Source organism: Suricata suricatta, chromosome 1 (genome assembly GCF_006229205.1).
Source record: "Suricata suricatta isolate VVHF042 chromosome 1, meerkat_22Aug2017_6uvM2_HiC, whole genome shotgun sequence".
In the NCBI taxonomy this organism is placed as follows: Eukaryota; Metazoa; Chordata; class Mammalia; order Carnivora; family Herpestidae; genus Suricata; species Suricata suricatta.
The window spans coordinates 67,902,948-67,929,516 of record NC_043700.1 but is presented as its reverse complement, the minus strand read 5'-3'; positions in this window follow the sequence as shown (position 1 = coordinate 67,929,516).

Sequence of the window (26,569 nt, the reverse complement as noted above, 5' to 3'; positions counted from 1 at the left end):
CCTTTATTTTTTTTTATTGTTTTTTTTGAGGCACTGGAAGTATTTTATTTTATCTTTATTGCTATTTTTTTATTTTTTTATAGTTTATTACCAAGTTGGTTTCCATATAACACCCAGTGCTCTTCCCCAAAAGTGCCCTCTCTATGACCATCACTCCTGTTCCCCTTCTCCCCCCCTCTTCAGCCTTCAGTTTGTGCTCAGCATTCAAAAGTCTCTCATGATTTGCCTCACTCCCTCTCCCCAACTCTTTCCCCCCTCCCCTTTCCCATTCCCATGGTCTCCTGTTAGGTTTTTCCTGCTAGACCTATGAGTGAAAACATATGGTATCTGTCCTCTGCCTGACTTATTTCACTTAACATGACTCCCTCTGGGTCCACCCATTTTGCTACAAATGGCTAGATTTCGTTTTTTCTCATTGCCATGTAGTATTCCATTGTGGTAACCTTTATTGAATGAAAGAGTGAAGAGGATGCAAATATAGAGGTATTACTAAAAAAAACAAAAAAGGATTATATGTAGTCTTGGGAAAGCATAGAAAAATAAAGAATATAAGAATTTTAGTTTATATTTTTTGCTTCTGTTTTCTTTTTAAGACAGTTGATCAATCATTACACAATCGTATTATACAAATACAACACAAGTTTAAGTCTCCGTAGGTTTAATTGAAACGACATCATGATTCTATCTAACAGGTTGCTTTCTTTGGTGTGGTAGGCTGACTAATGGTCTCCTAAATATTTCCACATCTTAATCCCCAGAGCCTGTGAATGTTACCTTGAATGGCAAAAAGTCTTTGTAGATGTAATCTTGGATAATCTAAATTAAGATTAGTAGGTCAAATATAATCACATTGGCCTTTGTGAGAGGGAAGTCAGACAGGGAAGAAGGTGTTGTGAAGACAGAAGCAGAGATTGAAGGGCGACAACCAGAAGGCAAAGAATGTGGAAGGCAACCTCTAGAAGCTTGAAGAAGCAAAGAACAGATTCTTTCCAGGATCCTCCAGAAAGGACCAGCCACTGTAGTCACCTTGACTTTCAGTTCCTCAGACTCATTTTTGACTTTCAACCTTCAGAACTATAAGAGAATAAATGTGTGTTGTTATAGACAACCAAATTTATGGCAAGTTTTTTTTTTAAGTTTTATTTATTTATTTTGAGAGGGAGCATGGGTGTGCATGAAGGAGGGGCAGAGAGAAGGGCACATCCCAATGCAGAACCCAATGGAGTACTAAACCTCATGACCATGAGATCATGACCTGACCTGAAACCAACACTTAACTGACTAAACCACCCAGATGCCCCAGTGGCGATTTTCAATAGGAAATGAATGCAGTGTGTATTACTTTTAAACAAAAAAATATTATTGTATTAAGATTAAGAAATAAAAAGGATGAAATATTCCTTTCTTTTAGAGTAGTTTACATGTAAGTGAAAATTTTATGGAAAATCTTCCTAAACACGTGTCCATTGCCAATTTGACCTACAATTTAAGAATTACTGAATAAAAGGGTTAAAGTATCCACTTTATTACACCCACACAAATTGTTAAATATTTAATTTAGAAGTTTTTAAAATAATGTCTATTGAAGTGGATTGTGTTATTTAGAGAATCTTTGGTCTTCATCCCATTTCTGTACAGAGCTCCTAAAAACCTTGTGATTTCTTAAGTCATGAGATTGGTAAAGCTATTTTTGTTATGGTAATGAAATGACTTTTGAGAGCACCTAAGGATAGGGCTGGTTGCCAGTGGAGCCAATAATGTGATTAGACAGTTGTAACCTTCAGTCCTATACTCACACCTCTGGGAAAGAGGGAGGGTCTAGAAGTTGAGTCAACCACCAGTGTCCATTGAGTTAATCAATCATGCCTAAGTAGTGATACCTCCATAAAAACTCTACAGGACAGAGCTCAGAGAGCTTCCATTGGTGAACATGTCAAAATTGGGGTGACTAGTACCTCAGGATAGGACATGCACATGCCATGTGCTTTCCTCATACCTTGCCCTATGCAACTTTTTCCATCTGGCTCTTTTTTTGAGTTATATCCTTCTATAATAACTGATAATTTAGTAAATATAATGTTTCTCTGGGTTCTTAAGCTGCTATACAAATTAATCAAACTCAAGAAAGAGGTCATGAGAACCTATAATTTATAGCCAATTGATCAGAAGTATAGGTAACGACCTGGACTTGGAATTGCCATCCTGAGTTGGAGGTGGGGGCCATTGGAACCTCCAATTTGTAGCTGGCCATCAAAAGCACAGGTTAACAGCCTGAACTTGTGATTGGAGTCTGAAGGGGTTGGGGGCACTTTTTGAGACTGAGCCCTCAATCTGTGCACTCTCATATTTTCTCCAGGTAGATAGTATCAGAATTGAGTTTAATTCTCAGACACCTTGCTAGTATTCATGAATGGCCGGTGTTGTGTGGAACCTTCCCCTCCCCCCCAATATACACACACATTGGGATTCAGACCAGGAACCCCAAATATTCTTGTTAATTGATTGCTTTTGTAATTTTCTTTCTAAAACATCAACCAAGAAAGTCCAGAAGATATTAGAACTAGTTAATTTTCAAGTCTTACCAATGTAAGCTTAGATATAACTGCTATAATCACAAAAGACAAGATTTGACTCCTTCAGAACTGAAAAATTATGTGTGTCAAAAATCCTCTAATCAAACATACCCTAAAACAAAAGAAGAAAACCAAAGAGTGGGAACATAGCATGCAATGAAGAGTTAATATATTTAAAATATAAAACTGTAGGAGAAAATTTTAAAGTATGAATAAATAATCATATTTATGTATTCATTAAAGATACATAAAACTAGTAGGAAAACATTATTTACTAGTACCATGGGTCTAGTCATAAAAGCCATACAAATAAAAACATAATTGTGGGAGCATTTTCATCACCTAAATAAACCAAATACAGAATAAACAATAACCAATGTTAGGCATTAATGAAAGTTCTATTTTCTTAAATTAATGGTATCTAGTTGTTGTAGCTGCTTTTGGGAAATCAACATTGCAATATATACCAAATGCAATTAAGAAGAAAAGAATTGGCATAATAATACTACTTCTGAAAATCTAGCCTAAGGAAATAATTACAAATAAAGAAAGTTACATGCATAAAAATGTTTATTTTGCATTCTTGACCCAATGTAACATGTGTGTGTGTGTGTGTGTGCATGCGTATGAAGAAAAATAAGAAAAAGAGAAAAAACCCAGAAAGATATTAAAAAATTTGATTTACTCTTTTTCATTAATGAGATGAGTTAAATAAAGTTCATATTCCATGAAATAATTAATACGGTTTATACTTATGTGCAAGTAAAAAGTTTTAAGTTAACTTAAATTGTTTTGCAAAGTACAAATTAATATATTAAAAATGGAAGCCCACAATGTCAAATTCCTTATTCAAGTAATTATGTAATTATGACAAAGCATAGAAGAGAAACATAAGTTTTTTAACACATTTGTGACAGAAATACAGATAAAAATGATAAGATAAAAGTTTTATATTTATGGCATAGTAAATTTATGCATTTTATAGTTTACAGTATAGACCAAACTGGTTGTTAAAAAAATTCACTTTTTGAATGGCATAAGAAGATAGAAGGCTATCAGGATTTTTTTCAAGTGTGTGTATTATCGAGATTAAAGATGTGACATCAGTTTGAATAACCAAATTAGAACAAAAGATACATAATGCACAGTGTTGGTGGGAGTGGGATGAAATGAGGACTTTCTTCTGTTGGTGGGAGTACAAGTTTGGAGAGCAGTCTGAAAAAAAATCGTGTTAAAATCCGCATATTCTTTGTCAATTTCAACTTTAGCAATTTGTTCTAGAGCTGTATACCAACCAATGCACAGGCTGCCTTCTGGGTAGTTCAACTTCAAAAACAGGTGTGTCTCTCTCTCCCCGTCTCTGTGCCTCTCCCCTGATCACTCTCTCTGTCTCATAAAATAAATAAATAAACTTAAAAGGTAGGGGGAGGCACCTCTGTGGTTCAGGCAGTTAAAGTTCAGACACTTGGTTTCTGCTGAGGTCATGACCTCACAGTTTGTGAGTTCGACTTCCTGTGTAGGGCACTGTCAGCGCAGAGTCTGCCTTGGATTTTCTCTTTCTGCCTCTCTCTTGCTCCCTCACTCCCGCTCTCTCTTTCTCTCTTTCAAAATAAGTAACTACGCTTTAAAAAAATAAAATATAGGAGCACCTGGGTGGCTCAGTCAGTTAAGCGTCTGGCTTCGGCTCAGGTCATGATCTCACGGTCCTTGGGTTCGAGCCCCGCATCGGGTTCTGTGCTGACAGCTAGCTCAGAGCCTGGAGCCTGCTTCGGATTCTGTGTCTCCCTCTCTCTCTGACCCCTCCCTGCTCTTGCTGTCTCTCTCTCTCTCTCAAAAATAAATAAAAAACATAAAAAATTTTTTAAATAAAATATAATCAGGCACATGCATCACCTTAGTAATTATTTTTAAAAATATAGAACCATAAAATTAATGTATCTATGTATTGTTTTTCTATAATAGAATATGTACACCTAGAGAAATCTGATATTATGCTGTAAGTTAATACTGGAAGCTTAAAAGACTTAAAGGGGCACTTGGTTTATTTTGATTGAGAAGTATATATTTTTATTTTATATATTCTTGATTTCTTTTTCTTTCACTTTTTGTCATTAGTTTTGCTTGCTTATATTTTAAAAGGCTAAAACAAAACATAATATGATGAAATTATCTACCAGGTGAAAATGAAAAAAATATGTGGTATTTAATCCATGTGTAGTAACCTCAAAATCTCTATACTTTTCCTACATGAGGGATCTTGTTCTAATTAAATGAAGTGTTTCTTTCTCTTTTTTGTTTTTAATTGTTTGAGTTACTTACATCTGGCTATTTATGTTACGTGCCAACACAACTTGTTGAAAGATAAATTTTTAGTCAACATTTAAATATCTATAAGAACAACTCATCTAACTAATTTTTGGTGAGCTAAAATAATAATGATAATAATAAATGACAAAATGTTCTTTTAGAGTTAGTTGTAGTTCCAGTTTTAAGGGCAGCAAGCGCAATAGTTTGCAAAGTATTTGCTCAACATATGACAGTTAGTAGCTGAGAAGGGCATAATTCCTTCTCATTGATAATCTCGGAGATAGTGATTTTTCATACGTAAAAGGAAGATTTCCTTTAACTCAGTGGTCATTTCTTAGAATCATAGAATATTAATAATATAGGTATGTTGGAAACTTCTTAAATTTACCCAGGAAGAAAAGGGTGCAGAGAAGTAAAGCAACTTCTGACATTTTCAGAAGGAAGTTGCAAAGGTGAATCCAACATCCCCATCTGACTCCTAACCCCCCTTTTCATGCTCCAATCAGAAAAAAACACAAGCAAAAAGCAACTCAAAAGCCCCGAGCTACAGTACCTTTTTCAGGCTAATGGAAGCATATAGGTGATTTGATTCCCTTCCATGCACTACTGCCTGAACACAAAAAGAATCCTTTCAGCGGGTTGTTGGCCTGCCTTACTGTCTGCACATACGATTAATGAATAGGGATTCAGTGCTTTCAGATTACTTGATTCTGACAAAAGTTTAGGATATTAAGTTTAAAAAATTTTTATGTCCTTATTTTAATTTGAGAGAGAGAGAGAGAGAGAGAGGCAGACAGAGAGGGAGACACAGAATCTGAAGCAGGCTCCAGGCTCTGAGCTAGCTGTCAACACAGAGCCCGACGTGGGGCTCAAACCCATGGACTGTGAGATCATGACCTAAGCTGAAGTCTGACGCTCAACTGACTGAGCCACTCAGGAGCCCCTAGGCTATTAATTTTTAATAAATTTAATAAAAAGATTAATTTTTATTCACTTGGAAGTTTCTATAATATTCAAAGCAAACATATTTGCAATACCAAAGTAAACATATTTTACATAATTATTTTATTGATTTTTTACTACATGAAATTTTGTATTTGTCCTACTCTTCAACACGTATAATTTCTAGGCTGTCGTGAGTGGATACCTCTAGAGAAGAGTATCTGTAAGAAATTATTTTATTAAGTCTTAAATTTCCATAAGAACTTGGAATAAAATCAATAATTTTCCTTGCAAAGCTCTGATTTTCATGGTGACCTGAGGATATCATTTTATTAGAATTGTTTTTCATGTATTCATTTGAAATCTGTTTACATTATTTTTTAAAAGCAGACAATAAAATGAGGCAGGTACTGTCAAAAAATGGGTGAAAAATATAAAAACCAAGACGTTTCTTAATTTTTTTAATTTCCAGTGAATGCATAAAATTTTTTTCCATTATGTTTTTCTTTAAAAAATAAATGTCTATAGTAATACTCAGAAAAGCCAACAAAATAATTAGATTATAGAAATGGTAAGGTCTTTAATTTCTGAGAAAAGCTAGTGGAAATGCTTAGTCAGCTGCATGTTTCTTTCCGGCGTGCATATGGAAGAATTTACGGGCAAGCAGCATTTTTTTTCAGGCCACATCGCACACGGTATAAAAACACAGTTCAGGATCCTGGACTATATTGGAGATACGCTGAAACTCATTCCAATCTTTCATGCTTGAGATTTAATGTATTTCAAGGTGAATATGAAATGAGTCATCTAAGTAACTCACAATCATTTAGTATATTCATCTAAAGCATATCTGCTTAACAGTGTTGTTGGAAAGCAGAGAGCCAAAGAGGAGTGTGCATGTGTGTGTGTGTGTGTGTGTGTGTGTGCGCGTTCTCTGCATTTTTGAGGATATGTGTGGATTTAAGTACCCAGGATAGCACTGGCCAAACAAAACTTTTCTCTTGGCTTTTGTACCATTTTTTGGTCTTCAATGTCAAAAATTACATAAATGTTTATCACAAAACTCTATGTGTCCCCTATTCTGGGACAATTCAGGCAAATAACAGCAACAAAATGTGATTTTGGCCCACTTCACTGAGCTGTCCTGCAGAATTTTACTCTGGCAAAATATGTGATATATTATTGTTAAATTTTCTACAGAGTGTTTCTTTCTCTTCTAGTAAATCCTAAACTACTATAAGGAAATCGATCACCTAATGAAAATCTTAATTCTTACAGGTTTTTGGAAAAGAAGAATTTAATTTATAAACAAATGAAATGGTTTGATTTTGTATGATAGTCACATTTTAACTTTGGGCTAATATCTTTGACAGTTAACTCAGAAAAAATAAATATATGTCCATATTATCAAAAATGTCACTGCAGTATAATGAACTTTTATTTTCCTTTCCTTCAGTAGAGTCTTTCTCTGTTTTAAGTGAATGTTATCAAAAACATTCTTGGCCAATATAAATGGAGCATTCTAGTTGAAGTGATAAGTCAACTTATTTTTAAAGCATGATTTCCCACAATTTGAGGTCATTCTCAAATTATCTTTTTTTATATAATAAGTTCTAGAAAGACATTCATGGACTGTTTAGCTGAAAAAAAGTCTAGCGAATCTGAAAAAAACATCTGTGCTGTCTTTGAATACTTATGAAAACATTTTCTTCAAGTATAATTAAATGTTCAATGGCACTCTTACAGAAGATGGTTAAAAATTGAGTTCAATATTCTGAAAAGAGTTTACAGGAAATGCAAAAAATAGAGAAACATATTAAATGACACCATGAAAATACAATCTTCCAGGTCTAGAATGCAGGATTTTCTCCATAATAAGTGACCCAGTTTACTTAACAGTATTTGCACAGTTGGGGGCATGGTTAAGATTAAAGGTGTCTTGAGAGAGAGAGGAAAAAAAGAGAGAATCTTAAGAGACAACCAAGTACAATCTGTAGAACTTACTTAGATTCTAATTTGCGCAAATATCTTTAAAACATATTTCCAGGTCAGTCAAGAAAGATTAAACATTAAGTAAGTACAAAACCAAGAATTTATTTTTAATGTTGTTGAATGAGGTAGTGGTCTAGTAAATTTTTTAAAATCCTTATTGGTGAAAGATATAAAATATATGTAGGTATATATAATTGAAATGGTAGCTTGTCTGGAATTTACTTTAAAATGTTTTAAAATATTCCATTAAAAATTGCTAAGAGTATTGGGTAGATGAAACAGAAATGGCATAATATTCATAATTTTTGAAGTAGAGTGTTTTATAATGGATATTTATATTTATGCCATGCTAGAGTCTTTATGGTAAAAATGTTAAGTGATAAAATTAGGAATATTGTGCCAATTAGGCACAAAACGTAGTGGCATACCACAATAGTCATCTGTTTACCTAGATTTACCTAGTCATCTGTTCACTAAATTTATTTATTTATGTATTTTATTCATTCATTCTTTCACTAATTCATTTATTTCTTAGGAGTCATGCAAGCTCAAGTCCCTTGGGAGAGCTATGGTTCTGAACCTGCTGGGGTCCCAGCCACATGGCTGGGCATGTGAAGCACTGAGTGGGCACCGGAGACCCTCGGCCAGTCCTACCTCACAATTCTCTGAGTTACACACCTGGCAGAGCACAGCTGATCAGTGTTCTGGTTTGGGCTGAGCTTACTTATGCATCTGCAGTCAGCTTTCAGGTTCGTTGGTTTATGGGGGCCTCAGCCTCAAAGCCTTGTCTCCAGTGCACATGAATAACCACTTGTCTTTTTTTTTATGTTTATTTTTGAGAGACAGAAAGAGACAGTATGAGCAGGGGAGGGTCAGAGAGAGAGGGAGACACAGAATCAGAAGCAGGCTCCAGGCTCTGAGCTAGCTGTCAGCACAGAGCCCGACGTGGGGCTCGAACACACGAACGGTGAGATCATGACCTGAGCCGAAGTGAGATGCCTAACCAGCTGAGCCACCCAGGTGCCCCTAGGTTTGTCCTGATTTAACAGGTAAGGATATCAACTCCACATCCTGATTGAAGGAACTTCAAAGTTATATTGGGTGGAGAATTAAAAGACATTTTTGCAGTTTGCCAGATATCTATGAAAAAAGATGCGAATAAAATCTTAATAGTGAAATTTTATTAGACATTAAAATACATTAAAATCGGATTGAAGACAAGTATTCTGCTACTACAAAACCTCTACTCACCATTATTTTAAGGGTCCAAGCCAATTCAGTAACAATCAATTTTATTTTAGTGCTCACCATGTATCAGACTCTTTTCTAGGAGTTTTACATATATTAACTTGTATATTCCACACCACAACCCCAGGAGATAGGTATTATTATTTTCCTCATCTTGTAAATGAGAAAGCTGGAGCATGAGGGAATTATATAAATTTCCCACATTCACACGGTTTGAAAGCAGCAAATTTGGAAATAAACCCAGACAGTTAGAGTGTGCATTTTTAATATTCAGGTGCCACTTGCCAGAGTTCAGCTCCACCAGGTCCAGGGTTCCCCTGAAGGATGACAGTGTAGGCAAGAGAGAGTGAGAGAGCCTTGAGTTTCATTCTGATCACCAGGCAGGCACCCCTGCCCACCTGGCAGGTGTCTCTACCATTCTGGCAGGCATCTCTGCCCTGTCTGGTTCTCAAGCTTTATTTATAGAAAAAGGTACCAGGACCAGAAAGAGCAGTAAATGATTTCTCATAGATAAGTTTTACAATTTTCCAGGACATGGGTTCTGCAGAAGTTACAATTCCAACAGTAATGATTGTCATAAAAATCTTAGCTACAGGCACTCATGATGTCATAGGTATTCTTACAAAACCTCAGGTCTAGCCTTAAGGAAGCAACCTTTAACTAAGAAGCAAATAGCATTGTTTAGTAAAGGTCAGTTTTTTATGAGTAAGGGTCATTAGGCTGTTTATAACCCTAAGAGAAAGTTCCCAGAAAAACTGATCCTCAGGAGACATAATGCCTGCTCTCACAGTCCCAAAGATGAGTGATACATTTTATTGCAATAGTGGCTTTCACAAAGGCATCCAGGCCAGAAGGTGGTCAGTTATCAGTTAATTGCTTAGGGAAAAATTGTATGTTGCATTAGGGTGTATCTAGTTTACTCATCTTTTCCCTGACCAGGTGCAATCATGCCTCAGGGACAGGGCAGGGGGACAGGCTGCTCCTGACACTAATCAGCAAAGCACTCTGAGGTTTGGTTCCCAAGCAGAAATGAAAAGTTTCAAGAGGGTAGATTTTGGGAGCTGTCTGGGGGCAAGAGACCCTGCAAACTTGCCAAACCCTCACCAGGAATTTTCACTCCATCGGTAAGTTCAAATAGCTCCCAACAATACCAGAAATGGAGTCTTTTAAAAGAAAGAAAACACTCATTTTAACAGCAGAAAATATAACTATATACATAGAAAATCCAAGAAAATATTAAACTATTTAAGCTAATGACAAACTTCAGCAGAGTCCATAGATTCAAGAAAATATAGAAAACTGTGTATTTTTCCATACCCTAAGATAATGTTAGGGAAAAAAATTATTCCATTAATTATGCCACATAATAAGTTATCTAAGAATACATCTGTTAGATATTGGGAGATTTAAAAAAAATAGTCATAGGAGGGGCACCTGGGTGGTTCAGTTAGTTAAGCCTCTTGACTTGCCTCAGGTCATGATCTCAAGCCCCACATCGGGCTCTGTACTGACAGCTCAGAGCCTGGAGCCTACTTTGGATTCTGTGTCTCCCCTCTCTCTTGGCCCCTCCCTTCCTCTAAAAAATAAATAAACATTAAAAAAATAGTTGTGGGACATAAATGAGACCTGAATAAATGGGAAGGCATACCATATTCTTAGACAGTTAATATGAAAATCACAAAGATATCTGGTCTACCTCAAATGAATTTAAACACTGAATGAAGTTTCAATAAAACCCCTAAATAAATGTTTTTTCATTAAAAAATACTGTTTAATCTAAAATGTATATTAGACAAAAATACCTAAAAATACATGGCATAATTCTTTAATAGATGAATGAAAGTGCTTGCTCCAAAAGATAGTAAGAACTTTTATAAAGCTCTAGGGATTGAAATAATGTATTATTGGTGTAAGGATAAATCAATAGAAAGATGAAGCAGACTATAAACCTTCTAAAAACAGACATAGAAATTCATAAAAATTTCACATATGAAATAAGTGACATTACCAAGTATGTGATGAATGGACTGTTGCATGCTGGGGCCACTGTTTATTCACGCAGGAAATAATATTAGGCCATGAATTCCTACCATTAAAAATCAAGCAAACAAAAATGTTAATTGTACCTAAATGTGAAAAAGCTATCTATACACCCAAAATAAATCGTTTCCTTATGCCCCTGTAACTGTGAGGAAATTGCATAACCAGGATCCAACAAAGAATGAAGTAAAACTAATAATCAGAGGAGCCCGGGTGGCTCAGTCAGTTAAGCATCTGACTCTTGATTTTGACTCGTGTCATAATCTCACAGTCGTGAGTTTGAGCTCCACATTGGGCTCTGTGGTGACAGTGAGGAGCCTGCTTGGGATTCTTTCTATCTCCCTCTCTCTCTGCCCCTTCCCTGCTTGCACTCTCTCTCTCCTCAAAACAAATAAATAAACTTTTATTTTTTTAAAAAGGATTGCTTTAAATATATTTAATGGCAGAGTTAAGTGAGCCTACCCGTTTGTTTGTTAAACTATTGGTATCATTGGTCCCTATGAAGTCAATTTATTTCTCTTGGACCATTCTTTAAAATCTTTTTTACATTTATTTATTTTTGAGAGACATAGAGAGACAGAGTGTGAATAGGGGAGGAGTAGAGAGAGAGAGAGACACACAGACTCTGAAGCAGGCTCTAGGCTCCGAGCTAGTGGTCTGCACAGAGCCCGATGTGGGGCTCGAACCCATGAACTGTGAGCACATGACCTGAGCTGAAGTTGGATGCTCAACCAACTGAGCCACCCAGGCATCCCTCTCTTGGTCCATTCTTAATTCAAGGTCTCAACTGCATTTCCATTCTCCATCGATACCTACTCTTCTGGCCTGATATACATATCTTTAAATACATATGTATTGTTTAAAAATAGTCTTTGTTTTGTGCCTATCTGGTACTATACTCGATGAATTTGACTTACCAAGTATTTATTGTTTATAAATATTATTGCCCAATAACTATCAATCTCACTTTCATCAGCTGTTCATTCAACTCTGTTTAAAATATCTATGCATTTTGGGGGAAGGGCAAGATGGCAGAGAAGTAGGGAGCTCCTTACTTCTCACCCACCTGCAACTCTCAAAGAAGGGCTGAAGCCATTGGACACTGAACCCCAAGAGTCTGAGACATAGAATGCATGCAGCCCACTTCGGCTATGCCTGTGGCATAAGGAGATCGGACCCAAAAGAGTGATCTGCAATGCTTGGTTTGATAAGGGACTGGGGCGCTGCCATTTTTCTCCCCACAACCAACAAGGCGTGGCCTCAGGGAGCAGCTGCGGGACAGGCAGAGGAGGCAAGACCTGCCTACACCAAACCACGCCCATCCACATTAGAGAGCTGCCTTTTTTTTTTTTTTTTTTTTTTTAACCAGAGCTCTGGGCAAGACCAACATTGATGGATTGCTATGATTAACTCTGGATCACTTCTGGCTATTCAGATATATTTTCCCTTATCTCATTCATATCTCTCCCATCCGTTGCTACCTTCCTTTCTTTCTCTCTCTGGAATAACCAGACTATATAGTTTCTTTGGGTAACGTTATCTTCATTCTTTTCTCCTCACTTACTATCATATTCTCTTTCTCTCTCTAAATTAAGCCTTTTGGTCTCTCTCCCTGGTCAATGTTCAATTTCCCTTTGTCCCCACCCCTCTCATTTCTCTTTGTATATGCTCTTCCATCAGCACTGCCTCCACCCTGCTCTTTATTTGTAGCTGGGATTTCTGGTTTTATGCTTTTATCCTTTGTCTTTTGTTGTTTTTATTCCCCCTCCCCCTTTTTCCCCTTTTGGTTTGCTTGTTTGATTTTTTCTGTGCGTTTGCATGCTTTTGTTGCCTGTGTGTTTGTCTGTCTGTTTTCCTTTTCAGGGCTACCTCAAGAACAAGCCAAAGTACACATGGTGGAGAATCCCAAATATCACTATAAGTGAGGAAATAAATTAACCAAAGGCACAACAAGAGAGACCAAGGGACACCATTAAAAGAACACCTCCTGAACGGACAGGCCATGGACAGTCAACAAGCCTTTTTTTAATATAGCAGAACTCACAGATGCAGACTGCATAACAAACTTTTAAAACTTACAAGAGACAGAAAGCTAGCCAAAACATAAAATGGAAGAACTCTCCTCTAAAGAAACTCCAGGAAGAAATCACAGCTACAGAATTGGTCAAAACAGATATAAGCAACATAACTGAACAAGAATTTAGAACAATTGTCATAAATTAATCATTGGGCTTGAAAAAGGCATGGAAAACACCCAAAAAACAAAAAATTTAGTGAATAAATGGGCAGAAGACATGAATAGACACTTCCCCAAAATGGACATCCAGATGGCCTACAGACACATGAAATGATGCTCAGTGTCACTCGTCACTCATCATCTGGGAAACACAAATCAAAACCACACTGAGATACCACCTCAAGCCGGTCAGAATGGCTAAAATGAACAAATCAGGAGACTATAGATGCTGGTAAGGATGTGGAGAGACGGGCACCCTCCTACACTGTTGGTGGGAATGTAAACTGGTGCAGCCGCTCTGGAAAACAGTGTGGAGGTTCCTCAAAAAACTGTCAACAGAACTCCGCTATGACCCAGCAATAGCACTGCTAGGGATTTACCCAAGGGATAGAGAAGTGCTGATGCTTAGGGGCACATGTACCCCAATGTTCATAGCAGCACTTTCAACAATAGCCAAAACATGGAAAAAGCCTAAATGTCCATCAACTAATGAACGGATCAAGAAAATGTGGTCTACAGATACAGTGTAATACTACATGGCAATGAGAAAGAATGAAATCTGACCATTTGTAGCAACGTGTATGGACCTCGAGGGTGTCATGCTAAGTGAAATAAGTCAGGTGGAGAAGGACATAGATACCATATGTTTTCACTCATAAGTGGAACAGGAGAAACTTAACAGAGGACCATGGGGGAGGGGAAGGAGGAAATAGGGAAAAAGAGGGAGGCAAACCATGAGAGACTCTTGAATACTGAGAACAAACTGAGGGCTGATGGGGGAGGGGTGGAGGGGAAGCAGAGTGATGGGCATGGAGGAGGGCACTGTTGGGATGAGCATTGGGTGTTATATGGAAACCAACTTGACAATAAACTATAAAATAAAAAATATATATGCATTTTTATGTATGTACACCAGATTTACTGGTTCTAACCACTGCCTATAAATCATAATGTATGTCTACCACATTTGCCTTAATTCATTTAGTAATGAGCACTTTTTTACATCTAAAACACTACCACCATGAACGGTGTTTGTGCATTCTCAGCAGTGCTTTATTTCTCAGCTACCAGGTCAGTGACCACAATAGTCATGAGTATTTTTGAGACTTTTACATCGCTGAATCAGTAGGCTAGATCACTGGGAACACCAAGCACTGCCAGACTGTCTTTCAGGTTTGCACCAGTTTACAGCTCACACACATGCCTGAGAGTTTGTTTCCCAGTGGGATATGCTTTCATATGCTGTTGTTTTATGATTTTGTTTAGAGGAATAAAGCATAACATTTATATTGAATTTGTTCTCTATATAAAGTGAAGAAAAAGATTCATTGTTACTCAAGGAATTTTGGCTCTGTAAGATTAATTTAAATGCTTAGAGTGATTTAAGCCCCTGGGGCAAGGTGTGTGTGTGTGTGTATATCCTACATACATATATGGGTTAGTGACATATAATATAGTATATGTGAGATATAATTTTATATTTCAATTATACTTCAGAAACAAAAATAAAAACAAAAGACAAAAAACAAAATAAACACAAAAAAGTATTATCAAGTTCTCTTAATAATAGATGATAGAAGATTAATATCCTAAAAATATCCTAAAAATCATATCCTAAATATCCTAAAGTTCATAATTATAAGCTATATTTAAAAAACAATGATCTGTTAAGCACTGGAGAGGAACTAAAAGCAGATAGAAACTGAACCAAATGATTTAAGTCTTGAAAAAGGAGAGACTAGGTGAATTTTTCATTTATCCACTTTTTTATTTGATGATACTTTCCATTTTAAATAGCAATTCACATTTTCCCGATTTTTGCTATTATAAATTATATTGTGGTAAACTCTTTATAAGCAGTTTGATTCTTTAAGAAGGGATTTCCCAAAGTGTATTTAGCTGGTATGCATATTTTTAAATTGTACTAGGTGCTAACTTTTAATTTGATAAATAAACTTTAGCAAAACAGTTTTTGTACATGTTACAAAAAATGAGTTTTCTTCCTTTATTAATTTAATAAAACAATAATAAATCAAGACCTAACTGCACTGAACACTTTATGAATATACTTAGCATTAAAACTCTATACTGTAACTAGCTAAATAATATCTAAATTTAAAAAGAGAAAAGAGAATAAGAATAAGATTGAAAACAGAGGAAAAGTTTTGGAAAAAAATTATATACAAATTAAAAGATATGTATTTAAAAATTTTTTATAAAGTAATTAAATTTTTGAGAGACAGAGAGAGTGTGGATGAGCACAGAAAGGGGAGAGGGAGACAGAGAATCCTTTTTTTTTTTTTAACATTTATTTATTTATGTATTTATTTATTTTAAGTTCTCATTTATTTACATGAAGTGGGGGTAGGGTACAGAGAGAGAGAGAGAGAGAGAAGGAAAGAAAGAATCCCAAGCAGGTTCCAGGATCTAAGCTGTCAGCACAGAGCCGGATGTGGGGCTTGAACTCACAAACCACAAGATCATGACCTGAGCCAAAGTCAGACACTTAACAGACTCAGCCACCCAGGTGCTGGAGAGACAGAGACAGAGACAGAGACAGAGGGAATCTTAAGCAGGTTCTATGCCCAGTGAGGAGCCTCACACAAAGCTCGAATCACAAACCTGGGATCATGACCTGAGCAAAAATCAAGAGTCAGAATATCAACCAGCTAAGCCACCTAAACAACCCCACAAATATAGTGAAATCTTCAAACAGATTTATTAGCCATTTATTTAACCTTCTAATCAATTGCATACAATCAATATCAAAACCTAAGTTTCTTTAGATAACGGAGTACATTTCATTATTTTGGCTTCTGCATTGCAAACATGATCATTTGACAGGAATTTCAGCTGAGATTAAATAGCAAACTGTGGGGAGCTGCCAGAAGAGCTGCCAGAAGAAAAGACATGTGCCTTGACCTGCAAGATCAGCCTCCCGCACAGCTGAGCTGCGGTATCACTCCCAGCACAGCAAGAGCTGCATTATCACCTTCAGCTGAGGCCTTCTTGTTTACCTCCCAAGCCTTTCTCGTTAGCCTCTCGGGTGGTGTGCTGACGCTGCAGTCCTCGCCCTTGTTTCCTAGCAACTGACTCACGTCAGCTGCCCTCCTTCTACTCTTTATAAGACATGAGTGGTCTCTCAATAAAGAAGCAGAGCGGCTTGATCGAAACGCTTGTCTGCCTCTACTCTGTGTCTCCTTCCTGCCCTATTCTCTCTCCCTCCCTCAGGAACCGACCCGCAAGGATCACCGCCCCGCTGGCTGGGGCGGGCATGATAGCAAACTATTATTTTTATGTTACAGGAGTAGATTTCATGCTTCCCTCCTTGTCCGTTGGAAATTATTAGGGATTGAACTGGCCCTCCTGCCCCACATTTATGCATTAAGTCCCAAACCTCAGTACCTTGAAAGTAACCTGATATGGAAATAGATAGTTCTTTTACAAATGTCATTAGTAAAGTTAAACTGAAATCATACTTGAGTATGGGCCCCTAATCCAATATGACTGTGACCTTATTAAATAGATAAATTTGGAAAGACACATGCACACAAGAAGTTCATGTGAAGATGAAGGCAGGAATCTGGGCAATGCTTGTTTGAACCAAAGAAAGTCAAAGATAGCCAGCAAACCACCACAAGGTAGGCAAGAGACACAGAATAAATTTTTACTTACAAGGGACCAGCCCTGCTGACACCTGATCTTGAACTTCTAGCCTCTAGAACTCTGAGACAATACATTTCGATTGCTTAAGCCACCCAGTTTGTGGTACTTTTTTTCTGGCAGCCCTAGAATACTAACCCAGGAATTAAGGGAGATGAAATTGTTTCTCCATGTTTATGATTCATAGTGTATAATAACATTCAGTATACTAAACTGGAAAAGGTCAATATAAAAAAAAAGGCTTTTATAGGTACCATTAAACAAGTGCCATTAGGGAGTGGCGTCCCCAAGATGTCACACGCATAGGGGATGAGATGAAACACATCGTGATGGAGCCTGAGGCTACTATGGACCTTCGGAGTGTGTGTCAGAAGCAGGATCATCTGCTTCCCCACAGCAGTTAACTGAGGGTAACCAAAACCATGGGAAGTGAAACTTCAAATAAGGCACAGGGAGGGAGGGCTACTATATAGGAAAGTTAAGACAGTAGATCGTATGATTTCACAAGAAGAATATTTTTTCCCTTTTGTTTTTCTTTTTATTGTATCTATATGAGAAAATGGATGTTAGCTGAACCTTCTGTGGTCATCATTTTACAATAAATGTAAATCAACCATCCTATTATGTGCCTGAAAGTTACACAATGATGTATGTGAATTAACTCTCATTAAAACTGGAAAAAAATACCATTAAGTTTTTTTCAGACATATTTTAAAAGCATCTGCTTTATATTTGCACTTTATCTAGTCTTATTAATTCAGGCTGCAGAGTCTCAGATAGTTTCACAGAAACTGCAAAACGAGAAAGTCTTAAAATAGGCTTTTGACCTCTAACCTACAGACAGCAACCAGAAAATTTCTCATTTTTTCTACCCTACTTTGAAAACTTAGATTGGCTGTTTTTTTCCTAATTCAGTTATGGTTTGTGTAACAAAGATGAGGAGACTGAATTTAAAAGAAAGATCTTTCGGGGTGCCAGAGTGGCTCAGCTGGTTAAGCATCTGACTTCAATTCAGGTCATGATCTCACAGTTTGTGAGTTCAAGCCCAGCACTGGGCTCTGTGCTTAGAGCTCAGATCCTGGAGCTTGCTTTGGATTCTGTGTTTCCCTTTCTCCCTGCCCCTTCCCTGCTCACACTCTGTCTCTGTCTCTCTCTCAAAAGTAAACATTAAAAAATATAATAAAGAAAATAAAAGAAAGATCTTTTGTAGGTATTATTTTTAAGTTGCTTTTAGTTATTTTTTTTTGTTGTTTTCTTCCAAATATTTCTTCTTTTTTTATTGTGTGTGTGTGTGTGTGTGGTTTTCAGATTTTGGATTAGTAGGATATTATAAGTATCCTGGAATGGCTTGCCACTCTATATAATGGGGGACATAAAGGTTGTCTTCATCGATACAAACAAGAATCATTTTCATTTATAAAGCTCATATGTGAAAAGGATCTATTTTAGGGAAATGCTTTACAACAAACAGGATTTTCTAGGGGCTTGAGCTTTTAGGAAAACTGACGGTGATAATTTGTGACAACAGGAAGGAAAAGAGTAAGAAACATATTGTTGATAATAGGAAGAGAAAGAAATGAAGAACTAATTTTCTCATAGTTTTTGAAATGTTTACAAAATTAAATATGGGATTTATTGTTGAAGGAATTTATATTGTAATGAAACTATGGAGATTTCCTATCTCCACTATTTCTTTTCAATAAGAAAAGAAAGCAATTAACATAAGTGATTTTAATAAGTTCACATTTTGACTCCCCCCCACCCCCCAAGGAAAAGACTTTCATGGACAATGTAAGAGCCAATCAGAGTAAAACTTATATGCAAAATGTAACATGAATAGATTCATTTCAAAGACAACATTTACTTAATATATTCTCCTTTATATTCTCATTGAATAGTGAGTGTTGGCCTAATTTTTTATGATCTACTAAATAAATTTAGAGTGTATTATATTACTAACTTAACTAATTTTTAGTTGGAAGAAATGTACTGCACTGTTTTTGGCTTTCAAGAGCAATGAATCGTTTTAGGAGTCTCATAATTGTTTTATCAGAATCACTTTTCAATGGGGCTGTATCAGAACAATATCAAGAAAAATAAAAATCATTCTACAAATTTATTCATAATCATAACATTAATGTATTGTGAGGTCAAAAAGTAAGATAAAAGGAAAATAAATAATTTTTAAAGGTAAAGGAAAGAGTATGGCCCAATAATTTGTAGTCAAAAGTAGCTTTCATAGCACCATAGGATACTGATTTTTTAAAATATATTTTAATACTATCATCATCAACAACAAACTTGTCAGATCATGATCTTTGTTTATAAACTTGCTGACTATTTGCTAGTTCACAAAGGCCATGTTTAATAAAGTAGAACTTATATTTTTTTTCCTTTATGGCACATAACTCTTTATATTGTGTGTTAGAAAAATCTCTTTATATTGTATACCTCCTTTTATAACATAAGCTGTTTGGGTGAACATTTATGTGGCACCCAAAGTCAGCACCTGTCATCCATGTGTTAGGGCCTGAATAAGGGCTTACAGAAGAGAATGTTTGCTGGATAGACAGAACTCTGAATAAGTCAAGATCTCCGAGTTTCAGTGTGGTTTTTCCCTGTGTGAATTTTGCAACCTTGTTTTTTTTTTTTTTACAACCTCTCTTTAATTCCATATCTGAAAAATAAAAGTGTGGATTAAATAGTTTTAAGACACCTTTAAGTTCTAAATTAGATTGGTAAGTAGCTCTCTTTCTGCACTGTTTACATTCTTCTGGGAGGCTTTCAAGACAGACTATTTCTCTCTTGCTAGCTTTCCCACTGCTTTGAATACACATATTTTTAAACAAAGAAGTGGATTCTGTGTATATAGTTTAATCATTTGTAATTGTGTTTAGTCTCTCCTGTGGAGAACTGGTCCCAAAATTACAAGCTTTTACTCTCAGCCTAGCACTTGTGAAACCTGTGGGAATGAAGAAGTGTCAGTTGTCTTGAAACTAATTTGTTGGTTCCTTGTTTATTATTATTATTTTTAATCTCGGGGAAGGTTCCTCTGACTTGTTCCCAGGAGAATTTAATTTTGCAGATAGTAGCTTTTCTGAGCACAGTTCCTTTCCTTTGTCACCGACTTTATTTTTGAAAGTCACTGTCCTCAGAAGTTGTTTCAACACTCAAATTGACAAGGAGAAAGCTATGATCAGCAGGCCATGCTCCCGGCTGGTAATCTAATGTCTGCGGCTAGCATGGTGGTAACAGTGCAGAAGACCCTGGGGCTGGAGGGAATGGAGACCTGGGACCTGCTATTAGGCTCGGCTTCTCTTCTCTTCTCTTCTCTCTTCTCTTCTCTTTCCCTTTCCCTTTCCCTTCTATTCCCTTTCCTTCCCTTTCCTTCCCCTCTTTCTTTTCTTTCCTTCCTTCTTTCCTTCCTTCCTTCCTTCCTTCCTTCCTTCCTTCCTTCCTTCCTTCCTTTCTTTCTTTCTTTCTTTCTTTCTTTCTTTCTTTCTTTCTTTCTTTCTTTCTTTCTTTCGTTTATTTATTTATCTCAAGAAAGAGAGAGAAAGCTCAAGTTGGAGAGGGGCAGACAGAGACAGAGAGAGAAAGAATCCCAAGAAGGTTCCTCACTGTTAGTGCAGAGCTCAATATGGGGCTCAACCCAGGAACAGTGAGATCATGACCTGAGCTGCAGTTGGTGGCTTAACAGACTGAGTCACCCAGGAGCCCCAGGCTTTCGTTTTCATAAAAATAAATAAGTAAATTAATTAATTAACAATGTTTCCTCGCCTGTTGAAAGCAGATACAGTTTTGCTGAAACAGTATTCATTAATTTTCATCCCAGTTTTAGTTAAAATATGTGTATGTAAATTATTAGAATAACTGAATATAATGTATCAACAACTTCTCCAGGATCTTTGAATGTCACTTGTTTTTGAAAAATAAGTGGACCTAGCTCTTATTTTTCTACACAGGTTGCCTAAACAAGCCAGAGAAATAGCCATTGATTGTCATTGAAGAAAATGGTGGTTGAAGGAGGGACAGGTAGAGGGAAAAAGAGAAGAAAAGAAAAGAAGAAAGAAAGGAGAAATTTATAACACTTAAGAATATATAGAAAGAATGGCACAAGGAGGCTGTAGTCCTAGTGAAATAAATGCATTCTGGAAGTCTCAATAATGGGCAGGCATATAGTCGTATTCTTCAATCTTAGAGAAGTACAAAAGGTAATTGTGGAGAACCACTATTTTCTGGAAATGTCCTCTATCTTTGTCTATAAATGTCTCAGACCATTTTCACGCATATTTTTCTACTGATGTTGTTTATAATTATGCCTCTGTTCATGAATGCACTTATGGTTCTGTAACAGACTCTCTTCAAAATAAAGGTTTGTTATTATTTATAGCTCCCAGAGTGGATACACCCATAGTGAACTTTTAAGTAATCCAGAATTGCATGATTTACTTTATTAAAAAAAATTTTTTTTAATGTTATTAGTTTTGAGACAGAGAGAGACAGAGTGCGAATAAGGGAGAGGCAGAGAGAGAGAGGAAGACACTGAAACAGGGCCCAGGCTCTGAGATGTCAGCACACAACCCAATGTGGGGCTTGAACCCATGAACTGTGAGATCATGACCTGAGCCGAAGTTGGACGCTTAACCGACTGAGCCACCCAGGTGCCCCTGATTTACTTTAGAACTACATTTTGATGACATTGTGTTGGTATTAATTAGCTTTTGAGGGAAGAGGAAAGGATACCCTTAATCTCTATCCCTAGAGAGTCAGCCCCATTACGTAGACTCAGGAGGAGTTGATAATGTTGACTTTCAGATATCATACAAGACTTGTCAAAGAGAAAAATCCAGAGTGGTTGGGGTTACTCAGTTACAAAGGGTTGGGTGCGTATGTGTCTAAAAAGAGATTATGGTTGTTCAATTAACCCTACCCACTACTACTAAAGTATTTTACCAAGGCAAAGGAATGAGTGAGGCAGAACATCAGTTTGTAGTTTCAGAATTATCCTCAAAAAGAACATCAAAATTCATTAAAAGATAAGCAAATAAACCTGGAACCAAAGAGAACTTTCAGAATACCATGAAGACATCTGTCATAGGATATTTGTATTTTAATTGAGGATCAATTCCCATACAGATCCTCATTTTTAAGTTATATTTGTAAAAAAAAAGTATTATTTTCCCCCTTAGTTTATTTTTGTGAAGATACCTAGTCAGTCCTCTACAGAGTGTAGGAACACGGACGTCATTCCAGAAGCAGCTTCTCACTGGACATGGCATCCTTTCTTACCATGTCTCCTTTAGCACCAGAAACCCAAGACAGTGCTTTGGGGGTAATTTTACCACTTTTATGACTAATGTTAGAAACTTTTCCTTACTTTGAGTCAAAATGATCCTGACTATTTCTATAGTCAGGGCCTTGTTTTGCTTGCCAAAGCCAAGGAAAATCATTTTGGTCCCCTTTCTAGATGACCTCCTGTGAAACATGTGAAGACAGTGGTCCTCTATTTTCATGTGAAATCCACTCACATAAACTAAATTAAGCATTTGTATTTCCTTTCCTCATCCCCCATTTGGGAATTTTCCAACTGTCCCTGTCTTCTTCCAAGGAACAGCGCATTTAGCAGGTGGGCCACTCAACAATAGGTCGAACTGTCACTTATTTTAAGCCTATCCATTTATTGATAGAACTTGAAATAGCATTTGCTTTTCTGAGAGTTTTCTTATTACAGTATTTAATTTTAAACTTAAAATAAAATACCTCTAATTCTTTGTGAAAAGCTCTACTCTTAGACTGCTTTTCCCCACTCTGTGTTTGGGCCAGAGTTGTCATGGCTTAGATTCAGAGCTATACATTCATCCACACATTTTTTCCTAATTTCATCTTCTTTGTTACAGTTATCACTTCAAGCTGTTTGGTGACGGTGACTGTGCAATTGACGTCTTACAATGCATTACAGTAAAACTTGCAAGCCTTCCTGTGGATTGGCAGTAGGAGATCATTATCCTCAATTTCTTTGGCCCTCCATGGAGATTAGTGCGCTGTTGGTGCCAGCAAATGTTAGGCAACATGAAAAAATATGATTTAATTATTGAAAATGTTTGGAGGAATACTAAAGGTTCCCAGTACAGTGTAGTAATTGAATCCATTGATGCCTATAAATATAATAAGAATTTTTAAGTGGTCTTTTCTTTTTCACTGTTACGGGATTTTAGAAGAATTATTATTTCTTATTATTTTTTATGCATCTGTCTTTCTGGTCTGATGCCAAAAGTGAATTGTATACTATAGAATCATGGATTGGCTCTGCTGGATTCTGACTCATGCCCTAAATTAAGAGATGGCTCCAAATGTTTTCTCAAGGGTAAATTCTGCTTCTGCATTTGAGCTACAAATTAAGAGACATATTTTGAAAAAGATGCTGGGGCTTGAAGAACATTCTCAAGGACAGACGTGTAAAAAGACAAGCTGTTGTCGATGGATTCAAAATAAGATATAAATGCTTGCCTACAGGCAATTTGTCCTTCATAGTGAAAAAGTACAAAAAAAAATCCTCTGGGCTTCAGACAGACTCCAGGGAAATGTTGCAGGTTTTGCTTTTATTTTTCATATCCAGCTTTCAGCATTTTTAAACGACTGTATGTATTTTAGTGAAGCTAATTAAAGAATCTTACCTGTAGTCCTGATTTAGTTAGTTTCCTCTGTTTTTGCCTGAGGATTCAAAAGCTACTCTGGTAAAGCAGAGATTTTGTGCTGTTTGTGTATTCAACCATCTCTGTGTTTAAATCCTTCAAATCCATCAACCGAGACTCTAGGCAGTTTGCTTTAAGTTCTTGGAACTTATACTTTCTCTCTGTAAAATGGCTTTTCTGTGAGCAGAAAACAAGATCACGCATGGAAAGCACCTGACAGTATCCTGTGTGCACTGCAGTATTTGCAAATTTCCATCCTTCCTTTCTAGGTTCAAACATTTTCCCAATGCTCTCTCCTGCTATTCCCCACCTCCCACCCACCCCGACAGATGAATGCAGATTTGTTTACTTGTAGAAAAATATTTGCGGTCTTACTATAATGTTAGTGAAGACTCAGTTTAAGGTCGCAAAAGCATCCGGTCCACTTTTGTTAGAAGCTTTTATCTGTTTTGTGACTGTCGCTTATGCATTTGATTTTGCTTCTGGTGACATGAAGAAAATTTAAAAAATTAATTCCATTTCCTACATAAAAGGTAGCTACTTTTTTGCATGGACCTCAAGTATACTGTAGTATAGAGGTAGAATTTAAGGAAAGGTATTAAGCAGGCTGTGTTTTAGCTTATGGGCAAGTAATATATTGTATCATGTATCTTGAATGTATCATAGATAAGCTGCTATATAACGATTGCCACTTCAGATAGCTGGGAAATTAGGTGATTAACTAGTTGTTACTTAACCTTCTAATTTCTGTGTAAGTCTAAGTACATGAAACAGAAGTTGGTGTTTTGATTTTTCACTTTGCTTTTCTGTTTGGAGTGTCATTGTAACTACTGTATTGTAAATGATGGAAAATAATTGCATATGTTAAAAAAAATAAATTGTGTTATATTAAAAAAAAATAAAAATAAATGTATGCTAAAAAAATATCCTAAAAAAATAGCAAGTAGAAGACTCAAGATACACTTTCAGCTTATGAAAATGGCTTCATTCTAAACATCATGGGCTACAAATATATTTGGTTAAAATCAAGAAAAAAGAGACTAGTTATATCTTGGTGGATGTCATAACTAAGCAAATAAAGTTTTTGCAGCCATTTAAAAAATTTTTAAAAAGATATTTCATCTGACCTAGAGGTTTACTAATATTGAAAGACTTAGACACTATTTTAAAGTATTTGATAGAAAGAAAAGACCCTCTACTTGGAGGGAGGAAAACATGAGGATTAATCAAAGAGATTATTAATAAAGACAATGTGTGTGATGATGGTGAGCGTGAACCAGTCATTGATGCGACCCTCCCTGGGAAATAGAAATGACCATGGCTCCTTCTGACTCTGTTGCAAAAGGTAAAGAAGAGAGAAGCGTTGCCCACCAGCGTTTTTATACTGCTTAGTCGATGTCTAGAAATGGCAGAGCCTGTGATTGCCCTTCAATGAGGTTTCTAAAAAAAGGTTAAGAATATGCTAAAAGCCCCTTCTTTCTGAGTCTTGAGAGATAAATTAGACACCAGTGCCAAGTGGCATTTTGTAAACGGTACTTACTTATGACTGTGTAAGTTCTCAGACTAATTTCCAAGGCACCTCTATCCTTCTGCTAATGTTTTTCATCACCAAAAAATGCTTCTTTCTTTGCTCTATTTTCTGTCCTTATTCCAAAAGCAATACCAGGCAGCAGTGTGTATGATCTGATCTCAACCCAAACAGACTTGTCTACTCCAGGTTTCCAGAAGAAATTATTCATTCATGACTAAGAAGAAGTAAATAACAGTCTTCATAAAATCCCTATCATTTCCTTTGTTATTATATGGTTAATAGGGGACAGGAGGACCATGGTTGCATGTGATTATGGTAACAATGATCTTAACCATTATGGAAGTTCTCCATATAGAATGGAAATGATGGTGGTTCCCTGATTAGCAGATTCCAGTTGTTTCGGGTTCTTTCTTTTCTCTATGATGTTCTCAGTGCCTTCCTGCTCAGTGACAATAAAGCTCTGGGAAGAAGGGTGGCATTGCCTTTATATATCCTCAAATCCCTGTTAAATTGAAATCATTTGAAACATCCTCAGGCTGGGGATACTTTTAAGGCTTACGGAACTCTTCTGGTTAAGTAGCTCTTCAGAAGTACGAGATCTAGTCTTACAAATTTACCTGCCTTAAGGATGCTCCCTTTGGACCTGAAAATGCCCCAAAACTACATCAATTATATATCCTGTTAGGGGATGTGAAAGTACTCTATTGGACAGTGACATCTGCTCTGTTGTAGTGTGCTGATTTATTTATTAGTTTAACCCAAATAAGTAGTGGTTCTTACCTTTTCTGAGTCCTGGCCTCTTTTTTAAGGATCTGGTAGAAATTATAGATCTTCTCTTCAGAAGAATGTACACACACACATAGAGAATTTTGTGCTGAACTTTACATTATCAATGGACTGCCTAGAGTATATTCCTAGAATTCAAAAGAAACTCTGCCTTAGATATTTCCGATGCATAGTGAACTTGGGTCTAAGACAGAAGTTCTGACAAGTTTCTCTCATGGGAAATGGAGGACTGATGTGCAACCACAAAGCAATGCTGGTTATTCAGCATCAGTGCCTGTTTTGGCTGCTAAGCATCCATCCAGATAAGACAGTGCCTGTGCCTCTTTCTCATTCTGGGTGTTCATTTTGCCCTTGTATGCAAGTAACATCTTTGGGTGACTATGCCAGGGAAAAAGGCCAAGGAGGAGAGAATGTGGAGGGCACCATGAAATGGAGAGGAGACTAGTTATATCTTAGAGAGGTCTACTGTGGAATAGTGTGGAGATCCAACTTTGTAGCCCTGACTCACTCTTGGAAGGAACATGCATTACATGTTAGGCTTCAGGTTCCCAGATGT